Below are 21,758 nucleotides of genomic sequence, written 5' to 3'. Positions count from 1 at the left end.
ACTGTGAGTGACTCTCACTGGATTATAAATATGGTTACAAATATATCACACATCATACAGTGCACTCGTATTTTGTACTTTGCAATATCTTTGGTGACATGGGGCGGATGGGGGGCAAAATCTAGTTCTTAAAATGAAATCGTAATCCATTTCTCCACTTCAGCTATTTATTTGGGTGTCAACTGAGTGTTTCCCACACGCACACAAGATCGTAAATGAATTGCAAGCGTTACATTCATCAGACAATGTGTCCTTGGGCGGGGATTGGGCAGGGGGGAACTTAAATTGCACTCGCAGTGAAAAGGAATCCCATCAGGACCGCTGATAAATTAAAATACCGGCCGGCAGTCAAAGGTTGAAGACCCCAAGACACACGATTGGTGACCCCGAGAGACAGGTGGCGGGAGCGTGGCTCTCAGTAAAGCGCGACGCTTCGTGAAACGTTGGGTCGTTATTTTTAGGTTTGTTATTAAATCGTGACCCACGCTCTCTCTCCCCCCCCCTCCCCCCATGTCAAGTTTCTGTGGCAAAGGCAACGGTCACAAACCTCCTCACGTACCTCGCACAAAGCACGCGATATGCCGAGGGCTCTGAGCAAACAGCGATAGCCCGCTGGCCTGCTGTTGGCATGCCCACAGCGATGGGAACTGCTCGTTGCGAGTACCATGTGGACACTCTGTGTTGCCATGAAACGTGAAAACGTTGCACGTGGTTTGGAGGCAATTATGCTGGAGTCCAGCAATATGACACACACACACACCGACTTTCGAATTTTATTTCCCCCCATACTCAAATAGGTGCACATTTTTCAAGTGAAACATCTATTGTTGAAAATGTTACACGTTGATCAACTCGTCACATTTAGCTCTTTGTTATTCCACTGCTGGATGAAGGTCTGGCTGCCTCTGCCGTGTTGATCTTTCGAGAGTTTTTTGGTTGACCTTTTGGTTGACCTTTTGGTTGACCTTTTCCGCACGAGGGTTACCGGGACCGTTTCAGGTATCACTCGCCACTGACGTTAGCTGTTGCCCGAAATCAAACTCGGGTCGCTGGGTTTATGTCGTGTGTATGTTGAACTTCTGTCGCACCGTACGTAACCAACAGTGCTAATTGGAGCAGTACACCGTTATCACAATAGCGTTGCAATTAAACAAAGCATACCTTTAAAAACTGTTTGGCTAAAGACCACGTCGCATATAATATTTGAAACACCCCCTGAATTTTTAGAATGCTGAAAATTACTTTTATCTGCGTAAGTGGAGTAACTTCTCTTGCAATTGAAACCCCTCTCAAGCATGGGGATGAGCGAAATAGTCCAACAAGCAAGAAAGTTACGTTCAACGAGTATTGTCGATTTATAAATCAGAGTCTTATTTAAAACCCTAACACAAGTGTCGCGATGGGACTGCAGCTATGGTGGCCACATCTGAGGTATGGGCATATCACGAGAAGCGGAAGATCTCACAGTGGCAGAGGAGGGGTGAACTTCGTGAAAACGCATTATCTGGAGCGATGGATTATTACGCAGCTGACCAAAGCCAGAATATTGAATGTGTCCCGGGAAGACTTACAGATTACCAATGAAAGCTTCCTCAAAAAGAGGACGATCCTGGAAAAACCATGACAGGTAGCAAATCTGAACTGCACCTGTGACAAAGCCTGAGGCTTGTTTATGGAAACAGTTTGTCCAAAACTCCGTATTTTGCTTGCAACCCGCATTGAGTAGAGCGGGCGGAATGCCGGCAAACACAAGGAGGGCTTTGAAATGAGGGCGACCGTGACCTCACCTGACTCGCGACTCTGACGAACCCAGTGTCTATGTGCAATAAAGAAGGGGCCGTTGCTCCAACCGTCTCCCATTCTCTATTGCACATTTAATAACCTATGGAGCAGACACCACTCTCTGTCTCCGCACCCAGGCCTCACTGCTGGAAGGCAGTCAGGAAGAACATGCAATTCATAATGTATAGAGTGTGCGATAAGGCTGGCACACACACAAAGACAAAGACCCCAAGTATAGCCTGAACAGATTGTTGGGGTAAGTACTGTTAGCGAGCACTGCTGAAGGCTGGAACGGCACACGAGGGGGCATCACGCCCGGCCGCCTTTGTCTCCCCAGTGGCGATGTTTGCACACCTCACCAGGTACTAACTTGAGGCTGAGTCGACCTTGGGGAAGCCGAAGAACGGTTCACATGATCGTCACCGATGGTGGCCGTGAGCGGGAATCGAACTCGGGTTCTCAGGTTCGTAGTGCAGCGCCCTAACCGGTTGCACTACCGCTCCCCACACAGACACACGCACCAGCACTAATGTGCACACGACCACACGCACCAGCACTAATGTGCACACGGCCACACGCACCAGCACTAATGTGCACACGGCAACACGCACCAGCACGAATGTGCACACGACCACACGCACCAGCACGAATGTGCACACGACCACACGCACCAGCAGTAATGTGCACACGGCCACACGCACCAGCACTAATGTGCACACGGCCACACGCACCAGCACGAATGTGCACACGACCACACGCACCAGCAGTAATGTCCACACGGCCACACGCACCAGCACGAATGTGCACACGGCCACACGCACCAGCACGAATGTGCACACGACCACACGCACGAACAAGAAAGAGCCAAAATAAACAAACATTGAATGTGTCAACAAAAGCCACCTTCAATGGACTGGTTGGACCTAGAGTCCATATGAGCCAGCACCACTCATGCAACATTACATCACACCGGCAGGCATTGCTGCTGTGTCAGCAGTCCGATCGAGCGCGCTATATATGGAAAAGCTCACTGCTGCTAGCCCAGCCGTGGCCGTCACCACATTGACACCAGAACTTCATTGCCTCTGCGGGATTAACTTCGGTTGTTGCTTGCTTGTTCACGTAAAAACTCCGAAACGCAATCACATAAAGCCGACCGGGTCTTTGTGCCTTATTTGTATCGATATCTTTCGATTTAAAGCTTTCGTGACTGCAATGATTCATCTTCTTTGGTTCTTTCGGTAAAGTCACGTAGAATGAGAATAAAATAATAAATTGATAAAATAAAATAACACAATAATATTCTCACGACGTTTCGGCCACAATACAAGCGGCCTTCATCAGGTGAAGGGACGAGACTGTCTGGTAGGACAGCCGCTTGTGTTGTGGCCGAAACGTCGTGAGAATATTATTGTGTTATTTTATTTTATCAATTTATTATTTTATTCTCATTCTACGTGACTTTACCGAAAGAACCAAAGAAGATGTATCGATATCAATCAAGAGACTGCTGCGACAGCTTAAATGGGTTCTCGAAATGCATGCAGGTTATTTTAAAACACATTACATGTAAAAATGTTAAGCCGTTTGAGATTTCTAGATCTTTGTTGCTATGTTGTCATAATTTAGATATTGCTTGGATACTTTAGACGATAGGCTGATTTGGCAGGCCAGTCACTCGGCAAGCAACTTTATAAAACACTTATAGGGTTCCGTAGGCAAATGTCACGATGCTCAACCGATCCGTACACATTTCCCATCCCACTCCTCGTGATATAGCAACCACCTCACTCCGATTCACTGCACATCTGGGTGAAAGTTCGCTCACTGCGCGAGAAAAGTCGTACATTAATTCCCTTTCATCAGAGCCCAGGGTAGAGCAGCAGATGATCACAAACCACATTTGGTTTAAAGCCTCGCTGAACTTTTTCCACTTGATAAGTTATCAATTTCCAGTGTTGGACCGCATGATCGCATCCCACCATCAGCAGATAACTATGGGGGTAAGGGTCGCTTAACACGCATTCCGTGAGTGCGGAGGCAGCTCTTGCCAACGCTGTGTTTGGGCCACACACTGGCAATGTTATTTATTAATCCATTTATTTATCTATCTCCTGTCTGTCTATGAAATCTAACAGATTTGGCGGTCGATAATTATTTTAACTGTCTCCCCACAGTTGTGGCAGAAGTGTCCCCTTCACTGTGCAATGGGACATCGAGGATCTTATGATATTGCTTACAAAGAGTCAGGCACCATCGTCATCATCATCAGCCATAGTCAGTCCACCGCTGGATGAAGGCCACCCCAAGCCACACTTCCACCTTTCGCGAACCTGTGACGTAGCAATACATGTTGGCACCTGCAAAAGAGCTCTTTATCAAAGTCCCAAAAATGGTAACAAAAGTCATTACCTTCCCGACAGAGCAGGTCACGTGTATTTTTGTTTGCAAAGGAGATCTTAGTGGGTTGAAGTTTAGTTAAATGATGGACAATTATTTGGCATTGCACATGTTGTCCTCATGCACTAAACTTGTTATTTTTATTGCAGGATAGAGATGAGCAAAACATATCACTATATCGGTAACATATATGTTTTGGGTCGGATATAAACAGGGTTTTCACATCAATTTCGATCCCTTCGATAAGCATCTGAACGTCGATGTTTGAGTTGTTATGTTGTCCTTTCGATGTATTTTTCATGCCGTCAAAAAAAGTGGAGATATACAAAATATCCCGCCGCCAGTCCAGCCACCTTAATGTTCGGCTCTTTGAACATGTAAAAAGGTCCCTCCACAAACGTCGTTGACACGCGCAAGTAGGTTATGTTCTGCAGATAGGTCTACAGTTCATATTCAGCAGAGTAGACCTACGTTTGCTGTTGGCTTAGTGTCCTGACTTTTTGGCCACCCTATATACACTTGGCAGGTGGGGTTGCGGATGTGCCGGTGGGGGCGGCGGTGGGTGACCACTTTAGGTCTGTTATGGAACCGGTCACGTTGCAATGCATGAGTTGATCAATCATTCAAGAGAGTTACCTTGTCGCATAATTCATTTTGCATTGCCCATATAAATAAATGCATAAATCATGAGCACGATCATTAACCCAGCAAATTTGCACCGTTGGGCCAACATTGGCATGTGATTGAAACCGTTGGACCATCGCTGGCTCAGCTTTGGCCCAACGTTCCAGGGATGTCGAGCCCCCCTATTCGCCAGGGGGCAATAGTGAGCCGGTGTCGTTACAACGGAGACCGCTCACAAACGCCGCTACCATGGACAGCGCCCAGACGCGGGCAGGCCCCATTCGTTGTCGAATCCTGCACCTCAGTACATCATCTAGTCGTCGTTATTTCTTTATTCACCAGGCGACGTTTCGTTGACGCTCACGACGATTAACCCAAACGTATTCCATATGTAGTGCTGCGTTAAACCAAAATGACCAATACCACCGGCTCCCTGCTCAAAACTGCATTGGCTGCAGGGGGTGGATGGCTGCTCCTCTGGGATGGCGTTGCTGAGCCACTGGTGATAAGTTCAGGTTCATATGACGGGGCCAGTATCTTCAATACGTGCTGCGGTTAATTTACAATTTGCTGTATTCCTGACATTGGCTGAAGTTTATAAGCATCCAGAATTGAAAAGCGATTGGTAAGTAGCATAAAGTGTGCATTCACCTTTAACAACGCGTGGGCTACAGTGAAACTATTTAAGGGAATTCATGCATACTTACATCTCGAGAACGCACCAATGTAGTGTTGTATTTGTTTAATCGCTCATTACGGCAGGGATATCCAGCCATAGGTCGTTGGACTCTTGTTTGTATTTATGTTGAATTTATTTAACACCATACGTGCTAATCTTAGGTGCGAGGGAAAGACGTAAAATTAAACACAAAAAGCAATTCTAAAGAAATTAGTTTTCAATTTAAATTTAAAAGTGCATAGCTCCAGTGGCTTCGTAATGTCGGAAGGAAGAGCGTTCTCGACGGCCGCAGAAGCGCGCAATGCAGCTTCGATGGTTAGCCAACAGCCACTGCGAGCCTGTCCAAAGTTTGCGTGATAGTGTACGCTCAATGACCAGATCGGCAAGCTATTCTTCATTACGGCAGGGAGTATCCAGCCGTGGGTCTTTGAGTAGTGAATACAATCTTAGGGGCACTGTTGAGGGAGCACACTCAGTGGTGAGGGGTCAAGGAATCCATATTATGCAAATGGGCCAGTATTTTAATTACAAAAACAGTGGTCGTGGTACAGACATGTTTCACGAGTGGAACAGGCAGAAAGCATCGATCAAAAAAATAATAACTGAATATTTCAAAATTGTGGCAGTAGGCGTTGGAAAGTGTATCAATGGAAAAGCACGTGCATCTGTCAATGCGATTTTGCGTAAAAGTCAGCCAAGGTGGCCCTACATCAATTCGAGCAGTGCTCTGAGGTTTGCATCGTAAGTAAATTCTACGTATTCCCGTACATCGGAAGGGGTCACGATAAATACACATGTTCGGGTTACACCGACCAGGATAGCCTAATTCACTCTGAACTCTGGTAACATCTCCTGGCCGCCTCACAACCCTGCAGGTTATCATTCGTGTGCGATGCGCCAACTCCTCCACTCCAACACGCCGCACTACAGATGCGCATCACCAACGAGGCTCCTCCACACCCTGACAGATTCGACTTTCGTGATTGAGGCGTTCGGGAGGAATATACATTTGAATTATCTTTTGATTTTACATTTTTTTTACCTGCGCTTCATTGTAGCTACCTAAAAAAAGCAAAAAAACTACAGAGCAGACAGCACCGTCTCTACCAGAAGACAACTCGCAAATCGTCCACTGGCTGATGCCCATCCAAGATCCGAGTGAAACCTGAAACGAGCAACCCAAACCTCTGAGTGAAAACGCACAAGGACAATCTTGAGGTTATGGTTTGGTCACAGTGTAGCCATCTGTGAAATTTAAAGAGCAGAACTGGCTTTCATTCCTGTTTGTTCTGCCAATGTGCTGTTGGCCTTGTGAAGACATCCAGAAGTATATGGATACCTAATTAAGGCTGGAAGTCACCTAAATGTTCGGTCCAGGAAGCCGATCGATTTTGTTTGAATCCTTAAGAATTCTCGATTCACAGCCCAAGTCCAGGATCGGGAAATAAACACAATGCTAATGTGTTTTCCAAGTTGAATTTTATTTTAATGTCATAAGAAATTGGTGCACTTCACCTCCAGATGACCATCGGAATTTGTTTGGACAATTCAACAATTCTGATAGCATTTGCAAAGATCAGGGTTAGATTTGACAGTGGTACCAGCAAATATTTTACAATCACTGGAATTGAGAAATTAGGGTATAATCAAACATTGAGATAGCATTTTCATCTCAGATTTGCTGATAATATAGTCATTATAGCAACCTATTACAACAATGAAACTTAACCCGAGGACATCATTACACTTTGAAGGTTGCAATGTTCCAGACGGCCGCAGAAGCGCGCGATGCAGCTTCGATGGTTACCGAACAGTCACTGCGAGGCTGTCCAAAGTTTGCGTGATAGATGTACAGTGAGGGAAAAAAGCATTTGATCCCCTGATGATTTTGTACGTTTGCCCACTGACAAAGAAATTATCAGTCTGTAATTTTAATGGTAGGTTTATTTGAACAGCGAGAGACAGAATAACAACAACAAAAATCCAGAAAAACGCATGTCAAAAATGTGAAAAATGGATTTGCATTTTAATGAGGGAAATAAGTATTTGACCCCCTCTCAATCAGAAAAATCTCTGGCTCCCAGGTGTCTTTTATACAGGTAACGAGCCGAGATTAGGAGCACACTCTTAAAGGGAGTCCTCCTAATCTAAACTTGTTACCTGTATAAAAGACACCTGTCCACAGAAGCAATCAATCAATCAGATTCCAAACTTTCCACCATGGCCAAGACCAAAGAGCTATCCAAGGATGTCAGGGACAAGATTGTAGACCTACACAAGGCTGGAATGGGCTACAAGACCATTGCCGAGCAGCTTGGTGAGAAGGTGACAACAGTTGGTGCGATTATTCGCAAATGGAAGAAACACAAAATAACTGTCAATCTCCCTCGGCCTGGGGCTCCATGCAAGATCTCACCTCGTGGAGTTGCAATGGTCATGAGAACGGTGAGGAATCAGCCCAGAACTACACTGGATGATCTTGTCAATGATCTCAAGGCAGCTGGGACCATAGTCACCAAGAAAACAATTGGTAACACACTACGCCGTGAAGAACTGAAATCCGGCAGCGCCCGCAAGATCCCCCTGCTCAAGAAAGCACATATACATGACCGTCTGAAGTTTGCCAATGAACATCTGAATGATTCAGAAGACAACTGGGTGAAAGTGTCGTGGTCAGATGAGACCAAAATGGAGCTCTTTGGCATCAACTCAACTCGCCGTGTTTGGAGGAGGAGGAATGCTGCCTATGACCCCAAGAACACCATCCCCACCGTCAAACATGGAGGTAGAAACATTATGCTCTGGGCGTATTTTTCTGCTAAGGGGACAGGACAAATTCACCGCATCAAAGGGACGATGGACGGGGCCATGTACCGTCAAATATTGAGTGAGAACCTCCTTCCCTCAGCCAGGGCATTGAAAATGGGTCGTAGATGGGTATTCCAGCATGACAATGACCCAAAACACACGGCCAAGGCAACAAAGGAGTGGCTCAAGAAGAAGCACATTAAGGTCCTGGAGTGGCCTAGCCAGTCTCCAGACCTTAATCCCATAGAAAATTTGTGGAGGGAGCTGAAGGTTCGAGTTGCCAAACGTCAGCCTCGAAACCTTAATGACTTGGAGAAGATCTGCAAAGAGGAGTGGGACAAAATCCCTCCTGAGATGTGTGCAAACCTGGTGGCCAACTACAAGAAACGTCTGACCTCTGTGATTGCCAACAAGGGTTTTTTCCACCAAGTACTTAGTCATGTTTTGCAGAGGGGTGAAATACTTATTTCCCTCATTAAAATGCAAATGAATTTATAACATTTTTGACATGCGTTTGTCTCTCACTGTTCAAACAAACCTACCATTAAAATTATAGACTGATCATTTCTTAGTCAGTGGGCAAACGTACAAAATCCGCAGGAGATCAAATACTTTTTTTCCCTCACTGTATGCTCAATGACCAGATCAGCAAGCTATTCTTCATTACGGCAGGGAGTATCCAGCCGTGGGTCTTTGAGTAGTGAATACAATCTTAGGGGCACTGTTGAGGGAGCACACTCAGTGGTGAGGGGTCAAGGAATCCATATTATGCAAATGGGCCAGTATTTTAATTACAAAAACAGTGGTCGTGGTACAGACATGTTTCACGAGTGGAACAGGCAGAAAGCATCGATCATAAAAAATAATAACTGAATATTTCAAAATTGTGGCAGTAGGCGTTGGAAAGTGTATCAATGGAAAAGCACGTGCATCTGTCTATGCGATTTTGCGTAAAAGTCAGCCAAGGTGGCCCTAAATCAATTCGAGCAGTGCTCTGAGGTTTGCATCGTAAGTAAATTCTACGTATTCCCGTACATCGGAAGGGGTCACGATAAATACACATGTTCGGGTTACACCGACCCGGATAGCCTAATTCACTCTGAACTCTGGTAACATCTCCTGGCCGCCTCACAGCCCTGCAGGTTATCATTCGTGTGCGATGCTCCAACTCCTCCACTTCAACACGCCGCACTACAGATGCGCATCACCAACGAGGCTCCTCCACACCCTGAAAGATTCGACTTTCGTGATTGAGGCGTTCGGGAGGAATATACATTTGAATTATCTTTTGATTTGACATTTTTTTTTACCTGCGCTTCATTGTAGCTACCTAAAAAAACTAAAAAACTACAGAGCAGACAGCACCGTCTCTACCAGAAGACAACTCGCAAATCGTCCACTGGCTGATGCCCATTCACGATCAGAGTGAAACCTGCAACGAGCAACCCAAACCTCTGAGTGAAAACGCACAAGGACAATCCTGAGGTTATGGTTTGGTCACAGTGTAGCCATCTGTGAAATTTAAAGAGCAGAACTGGCTTTCATTCCTGTTTGTTCTGCCAATGTGCTGTTGGCCTTGTGAAGACATCCAGAAGTATATGGATACCTAATTAAGGTTGTAAGTCATCTAAATGTTCGGTCCAGGAAGCCGATCGATTTTGTTTGAATCCTTAAGCATTCTCGATTCACAGCACAAGTCCAGGAGGGTAAATAAACACAATGCTAATGTGTTTTCCAAGTTGAATTTTATTCCAATATCATAAGAAAGTGGTGCACTTCACCTCCAGATGACCATCGGAATTTGTTTGGACAATTCAACAACTCTGATAGCATTTGCAAAGATCAGGGTTAGATTTGACAGTGGCACGAGTAAATATTTTACAATCACTGGACTTGAGAAATTAGGGTATAATCATACATTGAGATAGCATTTTCATCTCAGATTTGCTGATGATATAGTCATTATAGCAACCTATTACAACAATGAAACTTAACCCGAGGACATTATTACACTTTGAGCATTGAAGGTTGCAAAGTTGGGCTCAAGATAAATACGTACAAAAAGACAGTCACGTAAAATGAGTTTGCAAAAGCAAAATAAATCATTAGTGCAGTGTTACAATTACTCATTTGAGGCTCAGCCGACCTATTCGAGAACGCACCCAAGAGGACGCCCACCGTGGGAATGGGTAAATGGCAGAGCGAGCCTCACCCTCCATCCCCAGGACGGAGGGTGAGGAGCAGTGCGATCCCAGTATGGCAGGGAGAGCGATGGGCTCAGACGGACTGGACCTTGGCGTTGGACACTAGCTATTGTGACGTGGAATGCCACGTCACTTGGGGGTAAGGAGCCAGAGCTCCTGGAGGAGGTGCAAAGGCACCGACTAGATATAGTGGGTCTCACCTCCTCGCACAGCATTGGCACTGCAACCAAACTTCTCGATCGGGGGTGGTCTCTCTCCTATTCCTGAGAAACCCCTGGTGAGAGGCCCCGGGCGGGTGTGGGAATACAGGTCCCCGGCTGGCTGTTGGTCAGTTGGAGTTTGTCTCAGTGGATGAGAAGGTTGCCTCAATGAGACTTCGCGTCACAGAAAGGAAAACTCTGACTCTTGTCTGTGCTTCTGCGCCAAACAGCAATTCAGAGTATTCGGCCTTCTTGGAGACGGTGGGTGCAGTGCTTGAGAGAGTGCCGCCTACCGACTCCACAGTCTTACTGGGCGACTTCAATGCTCACATGGGAAACGATGAAATACCTGGAGAGGTGTGATTGAGATGAATGATCCCTCTGATTTGAACCCCAAGGGTGAGATGTTATTGGAAACCTTGCGCTTATCACGGAAAGTCAATAACACACACCGTGTTCGAACACAAGGGTGCTCATGAGTGTGCTTGGTACCAGAGCAACTTGGGCTGAAGGTCAATGATTTACTTTATAGTTGTATCATCGGACCTAAGGCCGGATATTCTGGACACTCGGGTAAAGAGAGGGGCAGATCTGTCAATTGTTCACCACCTGGTGGTAAGTTGGATTCAACGATTGAGGCACCGACCAGATAGACGTGAAAGGCCCACACGAAGAGTGCGGGCTTTCTGGGAACGTTTGGTGGAAGACCCAGTGCAGAAAGATTTCAACTTCCACCTCTGGGAAAACTTCTCCTGCACTCCCAGGGAGGTTGTGGACATTGAATCTGAGTGGACAATGTTCAGGACCTCGATTGTGGATGCAGCTGCGAGAAGCCGTGACCTGAAGGCAGTTGGTGCCTGTCATGGAGGCAATCCTAGGACCCGCTGGTGGACACCAGTGGTGAGGGAAGAAGAAGAAGGCTTTCCTACGAGCTATGCTCGGAAAAAGGTCTCCCGACTCGATTGAGAGGTGCCGGCTTGCCAAGAGGGCGGCAGCTGCAGCAGTCGCTGAAACGAAAGCCCCCGGGGGGCATGGGAGGAGTTTGGAGAGGTCGTGGAGAGGAACTACCGGGCAGCCTCAAAGATGTTCTGGCAAACCATCCGACGCCTTAGGAGGGGTCGACGGGACGTGGCCCAGGCTATTCTCAGTAAGCGTGCCGTAACATTGAACTCAACTAAAGAGATACTCGAGAAGTGGAAGGAACACTATGAGATGATAGGACAATAGTCTGAGTCCATAATTGGCAATAAGTAACGGCAAAGCAGTTATAAGTGACTCACAGAATTGTGCGCAGTTGCGTACACAGTACACGACTTCCCTGAAGGCATACCTTCAGCGAGCGCAATCACACAACGCGGTTCGAATGCGACTCTCGATCGATGGCTGCGCCATCACCGCACACGCGTCGAATAAAAAGCAAGGGACAAGTCCTTACTTACTAACAACTCCTTACTTACTAACAACTCCTCTATCATTTTTCATTGCTGGAGGGGTTGCCCCCCCTACCTGAAAATCCTGGCTTGGCCATTGATAGAGAGTATCCAGTACTGGGGCATGGAGATTCCATCGCTGCTTTTTGCAGATGACGTTGTCCTCTTTGCCTCGTCAGTCTGTGACCTACAGCGTGCACTTGAACGGTTTGATGCCGAGTGTGAAGCGGCTAGCATCAGGATCAGCACCTTCAAATCTTAGGTCATGGTTACTCCTGGGAGATGGTGGATTGTTCTCTCCAGGTGAGGGGGGAACAGCTGCCCTCAGGGTCTCTTTCGCGAGTGATGGGAAGTGGGAGCGGGAGATCGGCCGGCGGATCGGTGTGGCATCCGCAGTGTTGCGGGCGCTGTACCGATCCGTGGTAGTGAAGCGGGAGCTGAGTTCTTGAACAAAGCTCGCGGTTTACAAGTAGATCTACATTCCCACCCTCACTTATGGTCAAGAGCTTTGGGTAATGACCAAAAGGATGAGATCGTTGGTATGAGGGGTTGAAATGAGGTTTCTCCGCAGGGCTGCCGGGCTTACTCTCCGTGATCGGGTGAGGAGCTCGGTAATCTGGGAGAGCCTCAGAATCGAGTTGTTGCTCCTCCGGTTCGAGAGGAGCCAGTTGAAGTGGTTCGGGCACCTGGTAAGGATTTCCCCCTGTAGACTCCTCCTGGAACATTACCGGGAATGTCCCACCGGGAGAAGATGCCGGGGCCGGCCCAGGACATGCTGGTGGGGCTATGTCGTTCAGCAGGCCTGGGAACGCCTGGGAATTCTCCAGGAAGAGCTGGCGTCTGTCACCAGGGAAAGGAGGTGTGGACTGCCCTACTCAACATGCTGACGCCACGACCCTCACCAGGACATCCGGACTGGGAAACGAACGAACATTGTGTTGCAAATTAATTTAATACTGGTATGTAATGTCTGTTTTGAGAGATGCCCATTTATTTTGTTTGGAGATATTTATAAACCCAGCCTGTTCTATCTCCCCTAATATTCATTCAACACAATTCCTAAACTAAATCGTGAAAAAATTACATGTCAGTCCACTGCTGAATACATCAGAGTACCCCCCCCCCCCCCCCACGTTACGCTAAATTGTTTTGTCCGTTCCTCACCACGCTTACCATCAATCAGGGCGGATCTGGTGAAAGGGGGAAGGGCCAGCAACAGCCCTGACGTTAGCCGTGTCCAAGCATCGAACACCAAACCAGGTTCACCGGGTTCATAATGCACTGCGCGACCACGACGTCATTTGGCTAAGGGGAAATTTAACTGATTGTGTTTTTATGCAGCCATTCTCTCCTTCTGTCTGGTCTCTGGAATGGCCAACAGACTCGATACGTGAGGTCGCTTTGCTCAGTATTGCTGAACCGAATTGTGTATTCAACATGTGTTCCAGCACATCTTGTTTGCCTATTGCACTGATCCAACACAGCGTGAGCGTGTGCATGTTCTACAGAGTACCCACATGGTGGTTTTCATCATGTGACGTAAACGTCTCGGGAGTATGGTATGTTTAGGGACGCCAATGCGTAGTCTTGGACATACACCTTGTGAAAATCACGCAGGGATATACAGTAGTAGCAGCCTGAAATTCGCTTTCGATGTGTGTGGAATGGATCTCATTGGACGAGTAACGTATACGGCACTTAATTAAAGCAGGCGACGTGGTGATCAATTTGATGACTCGCAGTGATTCTTGGCCAAGGCGTGATGCAAGCTCTCAAAACTCGCCACGGGGCAAGACTAAATGGCATTAAGCACAAGAAGCGACTGGAATTGCCACTTGTCCGCCCTTTGCAATGACACGGATATCAACGCTTCTTCTGATCAAAATCATTATTAAGTCAGAATCAGATGCTTTATTTAGACTGGAGGAATCCAATGAGCTAATGCGCTCTCTTACACAGGTGTCCAGTAAAGTACTGGGCTGATGTACCTGACTGATTTATTACTCCTACTTTTTAAAATTCAAAATCTTCCGAATCTGATTATATCATGGTTAGCCGAATTCGCTGTATGTTTTATGTAATCAAGAATCATTGCCTCTTTGGGGAGATGCTTTTTTCGTCGCTTTTGCCAACGTACCGCAACAACATTACAATGAACAGATTGGTTTCAGGTGGCATTCCCAATTCACTCCAGGGCCCATTTCTTCCTTCTCTTCTTCCACCCCTAAATTCCACCTTTTTTGGTCCATTCCCAGCAGCCGAACTCCTGACCCCCACCCCCTCCTCAAGATCTCTGCAGTCTCTCTCTCTCTCTCCGCCTCTCCCTCTATTCCTGGCCACTTCATGCCCCCCCCCCCACCCTTGCCCTCGCCTGACTCTGCTCTCTCCCCCCCTCTCCCCCTTCCAGCCCCGGCCCTCCGCTGGCAATCCTGCAGGGCACGCGGGTGTCACCGCTTGGACACGCGGCGCCGCGTCACGCGCGGCGTGCGCTGCACGCGCCCAGCACGCACCACGCCCAGCGGCGGAGAAGGCGAGGAGGGTGAGGAGGCGGGGAGACACTGACGGAGGCCGGGCTATGGTTAGGGATGGGCCTACGGGTAGGGCAGGGGTCTTCTCAAGACTGCTTCGTGACGTGAGTTATGAAGAGCCAACGTCTCGTATTCAGCACGTGCATTGCGGCAGTTATAACTGAATCTGGAAAAAAATGTCTCTTCTTGTTATTTTGTTTGCCGACCCCTGGGCTAGGGCTCTGGATGGGGCTAGAGGGGTAGGCCTGTGGATAGGGCTAGGGTCATGATCTGATTTGCTTATGTGACCGGTGTAGTGTGGTTAGCGTTGCAAGTCTGGTTGGCTCGTGTTTGTTAGGGTGAGAGACAAGAGTTAGGTCAGATCGACTAGTGTGGTCAGTGTTCCGGTAATGGATAGGGTCAAACTTTTCCAGTGTTATTATGGTCAGGGATATGCCTATAAGGTCTGGTTAGTGCGGTTAGGGTCAGTGAGTATGGCTGCCGTCTGATTGGCTAGTACTGAAGATTGGCAATGTTCTCGGCCTTGGTCAAAAATCCGAAGCCAAAAATACCGACAAAATGCTACCTTTAGAGTCTCTTCTCGCTGGGAATGCATCCACAGTTTCAACACTGCTAACGCTCATTGATGTTTCCGCTGCAATTAATTGTAAATGGCACGTACGGCGAGCAGCGAGATCCAGGCTTTCCACTCGCTTAATATTGGCATCCGTAAAAAAAGCACTCGGCTCTGACCGGCGGTACCCAATATCCAGCACACCGTCGTTGAACGTGTCGCACACCAATCAGGCACTGCCGATTGTCTGAACTGCGTCCAAACTGTGAATCCCGGCTGGCTCGTTGCCTTTTACGAGCAAGCAATATCACCGCATCTGCTCTCCATTCCGCGATTGGGGCAACCCCTCGCCACTCGTCATCCTTTCCCACACGCGACGTCGGTGCTCCAAGGAACCTCTGCCGCCCTGTGCCACTTCTCTCGAATGCCCTTGTGCGCCAGTTATCACTCCAGCTTTCAGGACGCATCAACTACCAAGGTGCCTCGTGTGGCTCATCGCCCCACTCTGTCGCAAGATCTCCGCGAGGACGCAGCGTGGAGGCGTTTCACTGCTCTCTGGAAAACCACACCACCACCACCACCGCCGTTCACGGGCAGGCGGGACGCGGGCAGAGATCGGCATGCCTGCTTGTATGAATGCGCTTATTGGTCCTTACATAATCACCGCCTAAACTGCGCATGATGAAATATGAATTCCAATTGCACAATACAATAAGAGAACACATTGCATGTGCGGTGTCTGCAGATGGGTGTCATAAAAACCGCACGGAATTACATTTGTCGGTATTAATGCACACATTTGTAGCATTTGATAATGATAACAATAACATTGGTCTTTTTATTTGCCCTTAAATTTATTCTGAAGGAATGCCTGGCTCCCACCATGGGAATATGGAATTTTCATCAACAACTCAATGTTAAACAACAGATGATTTGGCTTGGCTTTTTACAGAGGCAGGATTGCCATTTTGCATTTTGAGCACCACGAGCCAAGAAACGATGCATCTGCACCACACATCATTTGGGCCACACTACAGCCAGCACTTGGAGCACCTTTGTTCATATACGTATGAATACACACATCAGAAAGTGTATTCACTGATTGGAAAGGTCATTTAGTGCTTTGGCCAATTGGTCCACTCGACGTAATCGGCACTTGTTTCACGGCTACGCTGTGCATGGAGGCATGGTGATTGGATCACACAGAGGTGATCTCGTGCTAACAGGTGGCCAGCATTTAATTAATAACACTGAAATAATAACCTAATTCAATCATACATTTAAATTGCATTTTATTATACCTCTATGGGGGTGGAACAGTGTGCTTACCACTGTGCCACCGCTGACCCGATTCTGTTATATTACAATATAATATAATTATTATAAAAGACTGTATTCAGTAATCATTATTACTGAATAATTATTACTGAAAACTTCTATCAGTGTTCTCCCATGTGGTGAAACTTTCTATAAATACATAGATACACACACGTATAATACATATTATTCGTATATTTTAAGAATATGGAGATATACGGAGATATAATGCAACAGCAACTTTATAACTGCTAATTCAATTATGACTGTGTAGCGTGTGTTTCCGTGAGAATGGTTATAACCTTTGCTCTATTTATGGGCGTCATTCATGATGTGACATTGCCGCTGGGCTGTTCTGCTGTGGTATTTGTGGCTTAATTCGGGAACCCGCGCATGATTCGTGACAGCGCGTCTCCATAATATATGCCTCATGTGAAACACTTGAATACTTGCAGGTTTACCACTTGGCCAGCATCCCTGGCTGGCTGGTCACCCAGTTGATCACTCAGCCAGCTACTGCATCATTTACCCATCCAGCTACCCAGTCATTCAGCTAGCCATTTAATCCAACCAGCCAGTTGTTTAATTACTCAACCAGATGTTTAGCCAACCAGCCACCCATCCACTGAGCCAGCCAGCAGGCCACTTAGCAAATTGCACAGCCAGTCAAATCACTCAGTCAGCCACTCAGTAAACTATACAGCCACCAGCCATGTAGCTCACAATAGGAGTATTATTACCGGTGACTGTGAACAAGACATGTTAGATGACATATCTTCAATTGCATATAGTTTGTATGAATGGGATTGCTGGATACTATTCCACCTATATATTTGCATGTTGAAATAGCAATTTTGTATCAGCATATTTAACGTTGTCATGAAAAATAGCTAAGTAATAGATAGGTAGTGAAACAAAATGGAACTTAGAGGAGGAATGCCTTATGTATTCTTTGAATACTCGAAAATAAGATTAAAACAATATTAACTTCAACAGAAATATTTCCACAATTATCTACATTCACACTTAATGCTTTGTGATCTCAGCCAGAGTCTGTTTAAGGGAGCACACAGAGATGACAGGTTGGAGATCCCAGGAGTAGATGACACCAGATGGTTCTTCAACATTGGAGCTGGTACGGAAAACTAAAAAATATAAATATATGAACCGTCGAAAAACAATTTAACACACGTTGCAAGTATTTTTATTGTATTGTAATGGTTCTCACATATCTGACAAATACTGATCCTTTATATTGCCAATATCTTGCCTTATCAATGAACAAAGCCCAATTACTAACTTTTCCCAATGAGACATGGATGAACTCGTATTACCTATTCTCCTGCATCCAGTAGTGGATTGAGAAAGCATACAAAGTATTATTACAGTATTCTTATGTGCGTGTGTGCCTCCACTTTTCGCCCCACAATGCCCTTTGGTACGGCGTCTTGAGACGCATTTTGCTTTGATAAGCCACGCGAATCCAAACTGCATTGCAGCTGGATTAATTACTATTATTATTATAATTTTAGCAGTATATCAATCACGCGGACAGACGGGCGTGCAGCGGTCGCAGGAGACGGACGGGGTGATGTGGGTTTGCGTGTATTACGATTTTTAGCTCCAGGTGAGCGGCAAAGGTGGGTGTGAGGAAACCAGCCACCTGTCACGCCGCACACAGAGCCGCGGGGGTGGCGTCTCGCGAACACGGGAGTCTAACCGGGCACGCCTCATGCTTCAGCGACATCTGATGCAATCGTGCAACAGGATTGAGCTATTGCACGATGCGACAAACCGCCCGTCTCGCTTCGGTAAATCACCCACCGCAACTGTCACGCTCGGCCCTTCCCAGCTGCCGAAGTGAACCTGGTGACACCGTCTCATTTCACGTGTTTTTTTTATGTATGTATATGTTAGTATTATCATCATCATCATCCTCATCACTATCATCACCGTTGTCGTCATCATCATAGTCACCCGGATTTCTGATTCACTTCCCCACCATCGTTTGCGTAGTAATAATTGGTCCTCTGTGCTGAAAAGCGTCGAGGACAGTCTCAAGACTCATTTGAATGAGGGTCCTGCCATGTGATGTTTGGACAATTTAATAGTGAGTATCATTTAATCGCGAGTATCATCAGTCGTCCAGAGTGCCACTTTGTGGCACAGCAGCAGTTTTTGTCTGGATAGACTGTCCACCGGCCATGGGAATGTGGGATTTACATTATTGGCTCAGGGCCTCCTATGGTGATGATTGCCAACCTTGTTGTGTTTCAGCAAGAAGGCCTCTCGAGCTTTGACTTCATCACGTGGCAAAGACACCAGAGTGCCCAGGGAAACCCCACACACATGAGGAGATAGCACTCAGAAGTCCGCAGAGACGCGTCATACATCTACTTGCTGTACTGGCATGTACTGGGCAACTCATTGGTGTCTCAAGATAGATGATGACCTCTTCATGATCCACCAAGCTCTCCTCCAAAGTACCGGATCGCGGCTGTGCGTCACCATTGCTGCCTGCGACAGTGACCTTGCTTCTCTATTAGTCTGTTACATGACCCCCCCCCCCCGAGTCCACGGCCTGCACACTACAAAGACGAAGATCCCTCTATAGCCTGAACAGACGTTTTGGGGCAAGTGCTGTGAGCGAGCACCTGTGAAAGCCGGCACATGTGGAAGCCCTATCCCTAACTCTGAATATCCTTGCAAATGAGTTTGTCCATCTCCAAGGGATCATCCAAGTAAGATATGTAAATAAATAACTATATTTAGTAAACGTATCATATCACTTGTTTTATCCAACAGCCACCCTTGGTATGACTCTTGTTCAAGAAAATGCCTCTGCAAAATGATGGCTGCGTGTCTAAAACCATCCCATTGTGATGGTCAACATACGCACGAAACAACCAAAACAGTTACAGAAGAAGGTCCATGTGGAGCCATGAGAGCAGGATGGGTGATGAATGGGTGATGGATGGGTGATGCACATGCACCGACAATGGGAATTTCTGGCTAAGTTTAGGCACTTTTTATCAAGAAGCCCCACCAAAGGCTCAACAAAACATGACCACAACTTGGAAGTGAATGTGGCTTCCAGATCAAAATTCTGAATGCGGGAGAGAGTGTGGCGTGAACTTTAAATGGGAGTTTTGTTTTGTCGAGATTCCATATGAATAGATTTGTGGTGGCTCAAATTTGTTTTTATAAACGACACTACAGTTATATGACCTCAATATGACTATATTCACTAAATTACTTTACGTTGTATGTACTATGTTAAAATGAGCGTGACTCAAATGTGTGGCATTTTATAAATGTTGAACTGTTTTGCTTGCTCTCAAACGAAACGTGCCTGTTCGAGTTTTGAGTTATGGTGCATTTTTAAACCATACTTTACCAGCATTCGCCCTCTAGTGGATAATGACACATACGCCTATTATAAAGGCCTGGCGTTCCGTTTATCCGTTTGTCCATCAACTAAATTGAGAGCCTTTCTTAAGGCCTGAAACAAAAAGTTATAGAAAGTGGACTCCCCCAGGTGTGCGGGTAAAAAGTTGATTCAACAGGTTGCCAAAAAATCGTCGACCCCCCCAAATGTGTTTTCACCCTCCCAACCCCCCTAAAATACATTTAATTTTTAGGCAGGTATGCCTACATCTGCCCCCCCCCCCCTTCACCACTGTGCAGACATGTCTCAGTCTGACTTGTCGGTTACTTTTGGTCAGGGCTGGTGGTAAGCAGGTGTTGCTCTTTTTAAATAGTACTGTGCATAAGTACCAGCGAGTAAAATACCTTCACAGAACATTTTAATTTGCATCAGACGCTTCAAACTTTCAGGAAATCAAGAAGACCCATTTGGTGCTTGGGAGACTGACTAATATCACAACAGGTACAATCAACCTAATCATTGTTTCATCCATTGTCCAGAATTACATATTTTTCCATTTATTGAGCATTTATTTACAGTTTTGATAGTTGCGGTCATGGATGGAGGGTGAAATAAAACATATCTAATGAACTTTGAGGTGTCTACACACATGGGGGGGGGGGGGGGGGCGGAAAGAAGAGGACATCAGTGGTGGCGATGGGGGAGGCGCGAATCGCAGAGAAGCCCTCCACAGGAGTTAGAATAAGGCGGCCAGATGCAGCCGTTATTTCAGCTTTATAAACACGACACTCTCGTCCATACCACTGTGGCCTTAAAAGGGACACGATACAATAGGCAATGTTTTGGGCAATGGTCCTTCTTCATAAAACATGGCCCTTCGTCATAGCACATAGCACACATCACCTATGTGTATTCTGCTCTGTGAAATCCTTAGCGTTTTGCTGTTTAGCTACAAATATAATACAGATGTATCAGCCGAAGTATGGCTTCCATGAATAAGCTTGGTGTCGTACATTATCGGAACTTAAATTCCTGGTTACCCAAGAAATCTAAAAAATGAGATTCCTATGCAAATGAAAGTGTACATTGCAAGTTTCAAGTAAATTTGTATTAACCAGGTGAGCACTAAATACACCAGGATGAGTCTCGTTTGCAGGCATAACCTGGGTGCAAGACATAACAAGCAAAGGATGTGCTATACTTTTTGTTTTTTTATCGGTAAAGTCACGTAGGTAAAATAAAATAGAACAATTAAATCACGACGTTTCGGAGGCAACACAAGCTTCCGTCTTCAGGTGGAACAGTCACAGCAGAATTTCTGTGTCAAGTGCTAAGAAATTCTGCTGTGACTGTTCCACCTGAAGACGGAAGCTTGTGTTGCCTCCGAAACGTCGTGATTTAATTGTTCTATTTTATTTTAGCTACGTGACTTTACCGATAAAAAACAAAAAGTATTAATCCTTGCAGTCACGAAAGCTTCAAATCTAGAAAGGATGTGCTGCTCACAAACAGCAGGAAGCGACGACTCCCATCATGCCTTGCGTGTGCATGTCATTTGACCACCGTATTGCATGTACTATGCTCTCAGCCTTGTCTAGATCACCAACTCAAAAGAGAGCTGAACATATGGCCATATTATTGCTTAAATCGCCACCCTAAAATAGGTTAAAGGTTGGCCGTCGTTTCAGGATTTGCCCTTGTTTGTTACGGGAGGAATATGGGCCTGTGTGGGAGACATGGTGCGTTTTTATAAGGCTGCGAGCTTGTCAGCAAATTAATTTCAGCATCTGTATCCAAGCAATGAGAAGACGTGGAATATATCTGTGCGTATCAATCAACACAACT

At 46.3% G+C, this 21,758-nt stretch overlaps 1 long non-coding RNA gene across 1 annotated transcript; it reads left to right on the top strand.

Annotated features, from left to right (window-relative positions):
- The first annotated feature begins 4,883 nt into the window (after nt 1–4,883).
- On the top strand, nt 4,884–20,573 carry LOC116938694 (uncharacterized). The gene is made up of 3 exons (XR_004402310.2): nt 4,884–5,431; nt 12,699–13,086; nt 14,535–20,573. It is a non-coding gene; the product is annotated as an uncharacterized LOC116938694 (long non-coding RNA).
- Nucleotides 20,574–21,758: the final 1,185 nt, after the last annotated feature.

This window comes from Petromyzon marinus, chromosome 4 (assembly GCF_048934315.1).
Source record: "Petromyzon marinus isolate PM22_M1 ecotype Great Lakes invasive population chromosome 4, UKy_Petmar_22M1.pri1.0, whole genome shotgun sequence".
NCBI lineage: Eukaryota > Metazoa > Chordata > Hyperoartia > Petromyzontiformes > Petromyzontidae > Petromyzon > Petromyzon marinus.
This window is presented reverse-complemented; position numbering and strand designations above follow the sequence as displayed.